Genomic DNA, 13,884 nt, shown 5'->3' on the forward strand with positions numbered 1-13,884 from the left:
CTCTAAAGTTGAGGGAGAGAGGGACAGAGATCGTAAGGTATAAACGAGGAATCAAAATTGAAAGTACTTTGCACCGTCTTCTATCAGCATGCACATGCTCATATAAGTGTTCATAAACGTCATACCTTGTGGGTGAAATAAACTATAAAGAGTTTATAAAGCATATAACTATAAAGACTGCAAACAATATATGGGTATCCATAAAAGTGGGGTGCACAACTTCCTCAGCTAAATTTTGAACTTGAGAAACTCATTAAGATATAAACCCAGTCTGCAGAAAACAGCCCTTTGAAATGAAGAAAGCTTGGGGTCCACCCTCACCCCTTCTAGTTTCTGCCTGCTTGCCATTGAAGCTGCCAAGGATTGGGAGAGTCCCCACAAATCTACCCAAATCCACTACACAGCATAGATTTTCCAGCCCAACATGGTTTTGATATGTAATCCTAAAGATGAATCAATAAAAGAATTGTTAGTTACAGATACTGATAAGTTATCCCTAAGAGATTTTTATGGATACAAAAAGATGGAGGATACAAAAAAATAAAGTGATATAGTCAGTCCTTTCTCGAAAGTTTGAAGTCTAGCGCCAAAGGGCATAATGTATTATATTGTTCTTTGTTGAATAATACATGCTAAAAAGCAATATACCACCAGAAATACAGGGTAAGACCCACGTCTTCATTCACTACAGAAGGGAGGCTAGAACTTCCGGATTCTTGGCTCATGTACTCTTTTCTTCTCCCACCAATGATACTGTAACGCCCTGCGCACGTGTCAGTAAACCAGGCCAATGGCAGAGGGCCAGTCATCTCCGTGGGTGGGAGAGGACGGCAGGTTTGCTGAGAGCTGAGATGCCAAGAGACCAAGTACTGAGCCTCGTACTAAGGGAGTATTTCGAGGGCCTTGAGTGGCCAGTATGAAATCCTGAATATTTTGATAAGCATTGGCAGCCACGGAAATGTTTGAACACAAGTAACACAAACAAAAGCGGAGCTCTAGGAGGGCAAATAGTGATGACAGGAAGAATTTAATGGAATAAATCTGGGCCAATTAGAAGCCTCTCGTATAGTCTAGGAATGAAAGCAATTGCCCATCATCATCCAGTCTGCTAAGAAATGCAAGTAATAGATGCCAGAGAAATTGCAGAAAATGACGGGACTTGCCAAGTGACTACAGAAACCATTTACTGAGCACCCTGACGTGTCATTATGCTGGGTCCTTTCACACGCATTATAGAATTGAAGCCTCTGAACACTACTTAATAAATATCTACATTTTATGGAAGGAAAGGACAGATGGATAGACCAACAGGCAACCTAGGGTCTTGCTTAAGGTCACTGTCCTATCGTTTTCCCCTGAAAATAAGACCGGTCTTATATAAACTTTTGCTCCAAAAGACACATTAGGGCTTATGTTCAGGGGATGGCATCCTGAAAAATCATCCAGGGCTTATTTTCCGGTTAGGTCTTATTTTCGGGGAAACAGTACTACCGGTATGTAGCAGAGAGAGAATTCATACTAAGGTTTGCTTGACCCCACAGCACCCCTTCCTTCCACCATGCCATGTCCATTGACAGGAGCAGAGACAATAAAAGAGTAGGTACCAAGATTTTGCACACAGGTGACAGGACAATGGGCACATGACAAAAGGAATTAGATATGTATTTAATAAGCATATATATAAATATACGTGAAGCCCAGAGGACGAAGACGTGGGTATGCTATGTCAGGGAAGTAGGATAAGGGACAATTGGTATCTGTTTAAATAGTTTCATTTTAAGGTGGTCTAATATGGTGTCACTGTAAAAGCACATCTTTTTAAAAAAAGAAAATGCAGGTTTGGCACTGAGCAGGCAGAACTGGACAGGTGAGGGAATCACCCATAGGAACGCGACAACTGAAGGTCTATTAAAGAACCTCCCCTTAGAAGCAGAGATGCTCTGAGCGAGGAGTTCTAGCTTGCTGTCTGCCAGGCCTGCCCACTGTGCAGTCGGTACAGGAGCAGGAAATCACAGAGAAAAGAGCCCCCAGGCTGCCCCGTGTCATGCAGGGTCTCTGGTCCTGCTCTTGGCGGGTGGACATAAAAATATGGCGAGGCCAAGAAGGAACACCAATGGAGCCATAGGTAGGGGAGTCATACTATATTCTCGATGGCGGCTGGTCGAGACACAAAAGCAAACATCCGCCAGTACCCCAACAAGGGGTCTTCCTGCACCCCAGTCTCGCTGGTGGCTGGGCGAGACACAGGAAGTAGGATCCACATGATCCGCAATCCACAATCCACTTGCTAACTGCACTTGCTAGCCGCAATCTGCAGTCCGCTTCTCTGCCAACCAACCAACCCCCTAGAGTAGCCATGTCCGTTCTATTAGTGGCCAATGGCTAACCGGTAATAGCTGATGGCCACCCAGCCACAGCTGATGGCCATCTGATTACAGCTGACGGCCATCTACTACCCGAACCATCACCTTTCCACGTGAGGCCGAGAGCCTGGAAGCTGCTCTCTGGGACTCCGTCCCCACCCCGGGCAGCACCCAACACTGCAAAAGGCAGCACTCAGCTCCGCGAGCCCTCAGATCAGGCCTTGCCACTGTGTTTCTGCTAAAAGCATCTCCATTGCAACATTCTCTACAGTTGAATAATAAAGCAGCGCTGTGATGGCACAAATTAATCTCCTCTGCGCCCTCTCCCCAGGCACAGGCATCTTTCATTCACTGGAATTAGAAGGATAAACTGCTAACAGGAAAGGGTCACAAGAGCATTATTGTCTCATCATAGTTTATGTTGTTTTGAAGGGAAAGTAAACATTCTGATTCCCTACTTAATACTGTTCAAACATTTGGGGTCTTTCATCTCTTTTTTTTAATCCATCTTTACATTTATTAAGAAAACCCACATTTATCAAGTCTCTCTGGATGGATAGTTTGTTTTTATATCTACCCTTTCTATTCCCATTTACCCACCAATACAATTATGTCTCTGAAGTATTTTTATTATATGCCTTAAAAAAAAAATCTCATATCCAGTTTTATCCTACGAACCAGGACCTCACTGCTCAGTGTAATTTACAAGGCAGCAAAAGGCCACACCTACCCCAAAATACTTCCTCCTCACCTGCCTTAGCAGTCCCCTACCTTACTTAAAAATCTCAGAGTTAGAAGTGCCTGGATCCACTCGACAAGACGTGGAGAGAAGGATCATGTGTTTCCATAACTCATACTCACGAGTTATCTGAATGATAAAGACCCTATGAGCGGATCTTCAAAGAGCTAAGATGCAGAACGGATACTCTTCAAAGGAAGAAGAAACAGAACGTGCCCTGCCTGGGTGACTGATTACAGAGGAAAAGCTGGGTTAGCCCTCCGCTGCCCTCATCCCCACCTCCAGTGAGATGAGGAGCTCAGCACTGACGCCCGCGTTTGCCTGGGAAGGACTGTCCCAGAAAACGGAGCAAGGGCCGGAGATTCCAAAATCACTGATGGCTGGCCTTGACCTTCGGTTTCAAGTTCCAAACTAAATTGGGTAATGCGTATTTTGTAAGACAATATGATGCAAACCTTTGAGAAGTCTTGCTCGTGTAGCTGAATGATGAAAAGACTGGCTCAATAAAACGAGAGAATAATGAGTGCATTGGGTTGACCTGGGATGGATGGCACCAACTTTCCTCCGGCCGAAAATCAGAAGCTGTTGCTTTTATCCTTTTCATTTTGAACTCTTAAAGGTCTTCATCCCACCACGTTATGTGGAGCAAAGGGAATTGGGGTGGGGGGGGGGAGAGGGGATAAGGTGGTAGCTGTCACAGAACAGGCTTTTGATAGTTGCCTGCCCTTGGCTAGGAGGAAGGGACAGTTAGGACAGCAGCCACTCAGTTGGAAGAAGTGCAGCCGTATGTCACGGTAGATTCCTTCTTTGTTTTGGAGCTGGACCCTTGACCCTTTCACAAGCCTTCGCTTAAGCAAGTGCAGGCCGGCCAACAAGACTTTGCGAGGGCCTCATGTTCTAAGACTTCAGGGACCCTCTTCTTATATAACCAAATGAGATGTATTAAAGCAGGAAGCTGTCCTGCAGCTTAAAGTGACAAAGTAAATCTTCACTGAATTATTTTCTAAGCACAAAATCGCTTTCCCCTATCCTCTATATGACACGCTTCTGCTGCCCAACAGTGGTGGATGACATGTGAAACGCACAAATCACACTAAGCAAATGACAAAAATAATGAAGACCACAGGCCTGGACTAATGACACCTCTTAAAGTCACCTGGCTTTAAAATTGAGACTGTTCCATCTATCGATCCACATTGGACACTAATCTTATGTATGGAAGTAAACGAAATGGAAATTTAGGAGAGTTTCTGCCCTCTGTCAAAAGTATGTTTCAGAGACAGAACAAATAACAGTCACCTATGTTTGGTTCCATAATTCATAAAAATTTCAAAAAAATAGGTGTGTTGTGATACCGCCATGGTGCAATGGTGGCAACGATCACATACCAATCACATAGGTGCAGCCATGGCGCCCACATGGGAGAAAGTGTCAGGGTGATCACTCACCACGTCATACCCACTAGGAAGGCTGTCAGTAAAGGAAACAAAACAACAAGCGATGGCAAGATGAGGAGAAATTGGAATCCTTGAACATCGTTGGTGAGAATGGTATAGTTGCTGTGGAAAATAGCATGGTTATTTCTCAAAAAATTAAACATAGAACTACCATCTGACCCAACAATTCCACTTGAGACACTTTGTCACTTAATCTATATGCATAATGGGATTCCCCCTATTTACACTTGATGTGGACTGCCATGTTTATTGAAGGGGAAAAAGCGCACACTCATGTGTCATTTTCCACTTCTCTTTAAAAGAATTATTTCCTTTCACCTTCAAGTCTCAAGTTCATATCATTTCAAATTCAGGTTATAGTCATGTGAAATGGAACATACAGTACCCCTCCCTTTCCTTATCTGTGGTTTCAGTTACCTGCAGCCAACCATGGTCTGAAAATATTAAATGAAAATTTCCAGAAATAAATAACTCATGAGTTTTAAATTGCACACTGCTCTGAGTTAGCATGATGGCATCCTGTGCCGCCCTGCTCTAGCTTGCTTGGATGCCAACCATGCCCTTGTCCAGCTGTCCATGCCCGCTGCCCGTTAGTCACTTAGTAGCCATCTTGGTTATGTCAATTGTCGTGGTATCACAGTGCTTATGTTTAAGTAACCCTTACTTTACTTGATAACGGCCCAAAGCATGAGAGTAATGATGCTGGAATGTGGACGTGCCAAAGAGAAGCTGTAAAGTTCTTCCTTTAAGTGAAAAGGTGAAAGTTCTGGACTTAAGACATTTTATCGTCTTACATCACTGCAAGAAGGGTGAGTACAGTAGAACGAGATCTTTTGGGAGAGACAGAATACATTCACATAACTTTATCACAGTTTATTGTTATAATTGTTCTAGTTTTAGTTATTTTTTGTTAATCTCTTACTGTAACTAATTTACAAGACACTTTATCATAGGTATATATGGTATATATATTAAAAAACACAACAAAACCATGATATACTGGAGGTGCCAAAAAAATGTATACAAGTGGACACTTTGGTCAACGTCGCTCAAGCAGCAGTTCACCATAATCAGAAGTGTCTGGACACTTATGGTAACCACTTTGAACACCTTTTGTAATTGCAGAAATCAAACGCGACTTGTATTCATCTTTTGTTATCGGTATATATCGAGTATTACCATTTTAATAGTTTTCTTCCTTTCTTAAAATGTGTATACACTTTTTTGGCACCTGCTGTATATTGGGTTTAGTACTTAGGTTTCAGGCATCCCCTGGGGAGTCTTGGAATGTATCACCTTGTAAAAGGAGGTACTACTGTATGCAAAAATACAGTACAAAATTGTTATACAAAATTAATGCGTAAAAGCCATTATGTAACAAATCCTGAATTCAAGAAAGTACCTACTATATTTAATAGCTCAACTTTGTTTAGAACGGAAGACTTGTACCTGAGCTTCCGAGAATTCCTTTTTTAAATACACAAATGGCTGCCATCATATGAGATGGTTTTAATTAAATTCTGCTTAGCTGGAAGGGATTAATGAAAGGTAACGTCACATCAGAATACAATGAAATGAAAATCTCTAAGGCAAGTGAACTGCTTCCAGCTTTGTAGGGAAAGTAATGAAAAATGGAGCTTATATTATATTTGCATGTTAAAAGGAAATTATTGGTTTCAGATTTGTAACAATGAAATCAGTCTTCTCATGGGATACAAGATAAAATTGTATGAAAACAAATCAAACAAATGTGCTTTCTCACATATTAGAAGGAATGCCATTCTTCAGGCAGCGCGCTCTTTCTGCTTCCAAGCATTTGTGCACATATACCCAATAAACTATGTCAAAAATCCCAGCATTTGTGTTTCTGACCAGGGACCCCTCTCCTCCCTTTCCCCAGGAGAATCGTCTTGAACCTTTTCTTCAACTTCCTCTTCTCTAATGTCACCAAGTCGTACTGAGGCTTCCTTTCCACATTCCTCTCGGGCTGGATTTGAGATATGTTTTCAAGAGCTGAGGGACTGAATATAAGGTGTAAATGAGAGTCAAAGATGGCCCCTAGGTTAGTAGCCAGAGCAGCTGGGCAAATCGTGTCACCATCTTGGAAACAGGATGGGAGCGTGAAGGTGAAACCGAGCCCAGGAGACTACGCAGACAGAAAGCAAGAAAGCAGATCTCTGTGTGGGTAAGGCACACGCCTCCAGACTTTTCAGTTATGGGAACCCTCAACTACCACTTAAACTTTTCATTTTGTCCCTATATACCCACACCTTCAGAGATCTGACCGAATCTAACATTCCAAACACATACACTCATATCATACACACTGTTTATTGTTTATGCCAGTTTGAACTGAGTTTTCTGTACTTGCAATGCAAAGAATCCTAAATGATAAGGGGAGTTGTGGGAAATGAAGGGAGGAGACCCAGAAGAAAGAACGAACTTGCCATTGGGGACACGCAACCTGGGTAAACTGTCCACAGGAATTGTACAGGCTGAAGGAGGAGAAACTATTCTTTGTGTTGTTTAAACAGGGGTTTCCGGTTTAGACAAGTTGAGTATAATGTGCTGGTGGGTCTCTCAGACATGTGTCGTGCAAGCAAGGGGAATGTCGGGGTGAGAGGTCAACAGACAGCGGGAGACAGCAGAGCAGATTTTCAGAGGTGTCTACATGGTTGACAGGGGAAGGCAAGATGGTGAATGAGGACTCTGGGCAGAAAGAGGGATGCTGGGGACACCCACATTTGTGGCTGATGGTGGAAGGGAGGAAGCAGGCTGGGAGGTGAGAGGTCAGAGTCAGGAGTGATCCAGAGTCTGCAGGGACGGTTGGGGGAGAAAGAATTTTCAGGTAAGCTTTGATGATTACTGGCCCCAAAGCCACACTTGGATGGGTGCAGATAATGACAGCAGCACGTATGCCAAGAAGTAATTGCTAAACAGTCTCCCTTCTTTACCTATTTCAACTTACTCCCATATTCTTCAACTCAAAATTGAAATGGAATAGACTTTTCTGATACCAACTACTAATATACAATAACATAATCTTAGTATCTTAAGTAACTAGTATAAAGGCGTATCTGTTTTATGGGAGCCCCCCTCTGCCCCCCAAATCCCTTTAAGGTAAGTGTCTGACAAATCACGCAAACGTGTTTGAAGGGAAATCCTAAGGTTTGATTTTTAAGCTCAGATCCTGCAGTGTTTTTGTGCTGATTTCAAAAATCATCCAAAGAATCTAACTTTCCCTTGAAGTGCCGAAGGGCATAAAGCCATTGTAACTTGGCAATACGAGCTCCATATATGAACCACTCGCTGTGCACTTTGGGTTTCCTCATTTCAACCCTAAAAAAAATATCGCACACATTCTACACAGGGGTTTGTCAAGCTCATAACACCAGATTCCTCTCTGCAATTTTTTTTTAAAGACTCCATTGTTTTAAGAGCAGTTTTAGGCTCATAGCAAAATTGCACGGAAGGTACAAGACTTCCCAAGTATATTCCTTGTCCCCACGTGTGCACAGCCTCCCCCAGTCAACACACTCGCCAGATGGTACATTTGTCACACCTGAGGCACCTACACTGACACGTCACAATCACCAAAGTCCACAGTTGACACCCCTCTCACTGCATTATTTTTAAGTCTTTTATTGTTTAGCCTGGAATGAGTTGAACTGGGGTTTGTGAGAGACGTGCAAGGAGTTCAGGAGGTTGAACTGGGCTCTTGCCCTGTGCACTTGGCCTTCTCTCTCTCCCACTTCCAGTCTGACCCTCCTTATTCTAGTGGAGCAGCCCTTGTTTCTGTGCTCCCAGGTAGCTCATGACTAAGAACACAGGTCTGCCCACGGCATGGACACCGGAGATCGTACTCTCCCCTTTCAGCAAACGCATGCCACTTGTCTAACAGCATCCCGAATCTTCCCAAGAGTGGCAGGCAAAAGAAACTGCAGCTCCGCAATTCTGGGAGGATGGAAGGTGGTAAGAACACTTAGGAATCACGTTTCAATGCAAAAACCTTTTGCAAAAACCAGAGTATATTTTGTAATATTATTGAATAGCTTTACTTTTCTCTTTCTTAATGTTAATATAGTGACAAAGCATAACATGCTACATTTATATATCTTTAAAAAATTATATAAGTGAAATTATATGCCTGCAATTTGCTTTAACAGACTTCAGCAGAGAAAAGGTGGAAAGAGGGTAGATGCAACAAGATTGGTAACAGTCAACAATTCTTGAAGCTGCAAGATGGGTATACAGTCTTTCTTATTAACTATTCTCACTACTTTTGCAGATATTTGGAAATGTACATAATCAAAAATTAAAAAATAAGTTAGATGGGTTTTTACAAACGTGGTTCAACTCTTTTTCTCATGTCAATATTGATAGAGTTGGTCAGAAACACCTGAGCAGAGACTCGAAAAACAAGTTTTTCTATGTAGTACTCATATGTCATGAAAAATCGCACAATTCTTTCTTATGATAGAGTTTATGATCTTGCAACAGTTGTCGTTCTAGCTAGTTTCTGAAACACACTCAGTGTAAGTTACTTCTATCCAGCTCTCCTATGAAGAATTGCCAAATAAAAATGTCTGTCATCTGATTATTTCAGGCATTAAATACTGTTATGGGTTGAATTATATGTTGAAGTCCTAACCCCAAGAAACTTGGAACATGAAGTTACTTGGAAATAGTGTTGTTGCAGATGTAATTACATAAATGATTCAATAAGTGAACATTTTAATCAGAGGTAGGTGTGTGTGTGTCTGTGTGTGTGTGTGTGTGTGTGTGTGTGTGCGTGCACGCGTGTTTGTTTTCAAGAAAACAGTAACACTGTGCTTCTTGAATGGAACCCAGGTAGCTAAGAGAAGGTAAACGTCTAAAGTGTCCAGGTAAAGCTTTGTACGTAAATCAGCTTCAGATGTCAACTAAGTCATGTGAACAGCAGCAAGTATTCCTCCACTGCAGCTCCATGCGGCAGCACTCGGAGCCCATAAAGTCACCTGATCACCAATGAACACTGAGGGCACCTTCAGTGCAAAGCAGCAGTGAGCAATTAAAAAAACTAATAAATTAGGGTTCTGTTCACACTTCCAAAGGGAAAAATAAGAGCCCACAAAGGTCATGGGTGACTACAAGCAAAAAATTATTTACACCTAAATTGCATCCAGGAAACGGAAATTCTGAAATTCAGAGATACCTGGGGCCTCTGTATTGACTCATTTGGTCACGACTGTAAATGAGCTCAATAAAATCAGAACACTTAAACGGTTCAATCAGAAAGTAATCAGAGTGTAATCAGAAGCCCCAAATTAAAATCATTGGCTTTTTTTTTGGTATACGTCTTGCTTAATATTCTAGCTGGTATTTGCAATCAAATTTATAACAATGACAATGTTTGTATAACGCTTGCTGATTATATAAAATACTTTTTAGGTCTTTAGTGGTGAGATAACATAGGTTCCCAAACAAGTGTAGAAACACCCAGAAAACAAACACTTGGAATCCTCAAGAGACCAACAGCCCAGAGAAGTAACCTTTAGCATTCACCTTCATGAACGATATTACTAATTGAAAAGGCGGTAAATAAACATCACTGAGAGTCTGACAATGACAGAATCAGAAGACTCCAGGAAGACCCCACTGTCATGGTTTTCACACTGGAAGTCTTTTGGGGGGATTGGGTGGGTAACAAGGTCATGACTCCCTGTCTTGATCCTTCTCCTGTCGAATCCTAGGCTACAGTTGTATTAAGTCAGTTTGGATATCCCAGCAGCCTCACAGAGAGTCGACATCCTTAGCACATATATTCGTTCAGTAAACAAGCCACTTGGTTACAAGTTGAAGGTCAGGAGCAAGGCCAAGAATTGTGCCCATCTTTCTGGTATTCATAATTTCTTTTGTTTTCTTTTCTCTTTTTTAATTTATTGGGGTGACAATTGTTAGTAAAATTACATAGCTTTCAGGTGTACAATTCTGTATTACATCAACTATAAATCCCATTGTGATTATTTCATAATTTATTATCTGATCCAATTTCAAAATAAAGTTGTCCATTTGGCCACTCTTTACACAAATACCTATGAAGCTCCCAGTAGAAAGCCAGGAAGGCCGGCAGGCATGGGAGGACATCGGGTTTAATAAAGCACGATCCTTTTCGGGCCTCTGCTTAGTAGAGATGGGGGAAGCCCCCTGAGTAGGGATGGTGGAGATCCTGAATGTGATTCCTAGAAGGATGGTGTGGAGTGGTGAGATGGGAAATCAAAAGAGGAGAGACGGGCTTCGGAGAGAGGCAAGAAGAGAGCCAGAAGCCCTGAAACCTGAAAGGTGGGAGTGTCTCAAGAAGGAAGAAGTTTTTAATAGTGTCACTCTCATAAGAAGTCGGGATGAAGGTGACTTGAGACAAGGTTGTTAGATCAGGGACTGGGGGCCTGGTTTTGGTAGTGGTAAAAACAGAGAAATAAAATATAGGGGTTGGCAGGAAAGCAGCTAGTGAAGAAACAGAGGCAGTGGGCAGGAAGCATTCAGTTCAGTTAAATTCTGGCCAACAAATATTTACTGAGCACTAGGTACATCCCAGATACGGCATGAGGCCCTGGTGAAGGTCAAGATTAACCAGGCTCGGAGTCTAGTTTGGAAAACAGAGTCACAAACAGATAATGTCACAATCATGCAGTAGTACAGCCAAGACTTCGGGAATGGGCTGTGAGCACCTAGGAAGGGCTTATCCCTGCCTTAAGTTCACAGATTTGGGGCAGAACCAAAGCTGTTGCCGAGGCTGAGGAAGGACAAAAGTTCAAGTGACTTTCCCCCACTGAGTTAGGCCTGGCATGCGAACGATTCTGCAGTAACAGCTACGTAAAATTATGAAAATAGGCACGGGCCACCTCACACAAACGACGGAGACAGGTAGTAAGTAGGTCAGAGGAAAATCAAGAACTAATGAAAAGGAATGTGATTCATATCAACCCAGAAAATGCTACTTTTGGTCATGGGTCACAGAAGGAAAGTATGAAGTTGTTTCAAATGTTGTAGCAAATACTTCATTTCTGCATCCAGTGCTTTCTAATTTCTTTGTTTTGCTTTAGCCACATAATTACAAAGCTCTCGTGGGTAAGTCAAGGGAAGTGTTTCATACCTAATGTCCTCTTAGGCTATGATTTCAATCAGTGTTGGAATTGGGATGGAAACTGTCTCAGAACTGAACGAGGGATGCTACCATTTAGTTACAAATGCGGGGCATAATAGAAGTCAATATGATGCAACGTTAATTCTGCAATTAGTGGGCCACCACATGCAGTGGTCATTTTTAATTCTTAGAGACGAATACATGCAGAAAGTTTCCAGAAATAAAATGCTTTCATTTTCTTGAGATTACACAGAGTTGGGGTGACAAAAATCTGTTCACATTATTATGTAAATTTTTACCGATGCAGCATTTCCCTCCACTTATCTTGGACAACAATTCAAAAGAAGCCATCATACCCTAATTACCTCTCTTTTATCAAGTATGTCGGGAACTAATGAAGCATCAGGGATGTGGAACACAACATAATTATACACAGAGCAATGAGTCCAGAAATTTCCAAAAAGGAAATTTAAAGGTATCCAAGGGATTCCAAGGCCCTTGGGTAATAGCAGTGAGCAACTAGGGAAAGACTTAACACAAAGGAACTAGGCAAGTTTTCGTACAAATAAGGACCGAGAGAGCAGAGAAACAATGCAACAATCAACCTTACAAAACCTTACAAAACAAATATACTTAGAAATCGCATGTCAGAAAATATAAAGCAAGGTAAGTTATAAATATGAATTGTTACTCAGAATTTTAAGACGAAAACGCTTTTTCATCTACACTTAGATACAAGGCTTCAGAAAAACTTACGTTTGACAATAATGATACAGAGCTATTTACTGATTTTAAAAAGGTGTCCATGTTTGGTTTTGATTGGGGAAGAGTCTGCTAAGGAGATAGACCGAAGTGGTAAAGGGACTGCGTTAGGAAAATTTAATTTTACTTTTATTTCTTTTTGTTCATGTATATTCTCTATTTTTTTAAACCATTAATGCACTGAGTAACTAAAAATATAACTTTAAAGAGAACATTCATAGTAACAAACTACAAGATCCTGAAATGATTTCTGAATCATCATAAAAAAAAGTAGTTTTATTACATATTTAGAATTAAACTTGTGTTATTTTGTAAGTCTACAGGTACCGTGCTTCCCCGAAAATAAGACCGGGTCTTATATTAATTTTTGGTCCAAAAGACGCATTAGGGCTTATGTTCAGGGGATGCCATCCTGAAATAGGGCTTATTTTCCGGTTAGGTCTTATTTTGGGGGAAACACGGTATTTACTGAATACACTTCTATGAGTCACGGTGCTGGGTGCTCAGTCTTGGGTGTCTATAGAAACGAGAAAACAGAACTCAGAAATGCTTGAGGACGGTGACTGATACAAGCACAAGAACCAAAAAAAAAACAAAAACAAAAAACAAAGCAAAAAAAAAAGGATAATAACCTCTCATTGTTGTCTGCTTAAAAACTTGTGGTTTTGCATACTAGCAATTCCATACTTAGCAATTAATTCAAAGAAAATGATCAGAGATATGCATAAAAATGTGCGGCACACAGATGTTTGGAATAGCATTACACATAACATCAAAAACTTGGAAAGAAGCTATGAGTCCAACAATGGAAACGTAAGTTATTGGGTGTCCCTCTGACATAATACTACGCAAGGCATAAAAACTGTCGGAAAAGTATACTTATTGAAGCAGGTAAATATCTAAGATACATTACTAAATAGAAGGAAAGAAAGCAAAATAATCTGGAACTTGTGTCTAGACTGAGGAAAGAGAGACATGGGATATTTTCCAATGAAGAAAATGTAAGTAAAGGCAGAATCCGGCTGACAAGGGAATCAACGAAGAGGAGAGCCACAGCCAGCCTGGGCCGTGGGCCGCTGCAGCCTACACAGGCCAACGAGGGGGTAGCTCTTCCATTTCCTGTAATAGAGAGAAAACACGCCAGGGAATCCAAAGAGCCACCTCTCCAGACTGAGAGGTAAGAGGAGAACCAGCCAGCGCCTCTCACCACCTCCTCCCAGGCTTCCCCTCTCACCCAGGGGCTAGGTGTTGACAGAGCCTCAGCCCAGCCGGTCTAGACCAGGCGGTGCCCTGGCTGACGTTCTCTCACGGCCCCTCACAGCCCCTCTCTGAGCCCAGGGCCTCCCCTGAATCAGGCATGCCTGGAAGCCTGGCCAGGACAAGGGCAAGAAGGTGCCATGGTGCAGAGGCACAGGCCCCCGCGGGACAAGCCAGCAGAGC

The 13,884-nt window shown here is 42.0% G+C and overlaps 1 protein-coding gene across 1 annotated transcript in view; it reads right to left on the bottom strand.

Moving 5' to 3' along the window:
- The window catches only part of PRKCA (protein kinase C alpha), a 383,486-nt gene that overhangs the window by 229,316 nt on the left and 140,286 nt on the right, over positions 1-13,884 (bottom strand). The window lies entirely within an intron of this gene.

Source organism: Rhinolophus sinicus, linkage group LG15 (genome assembly GCF_036562045.2).
Source record: "Rhinolophus sinicus isolate RSC01 linkage group LG15, ASM3656204v1, whole genome shotgun sequence".
NCBI classification, from domain to species: domain Eukaryota; kingdom Metazoa; phylum Chordata; class Mammalia; order Chiroptera; family Rhinolophidae; genus Rhinolophus; species Rhinolophus sinicus.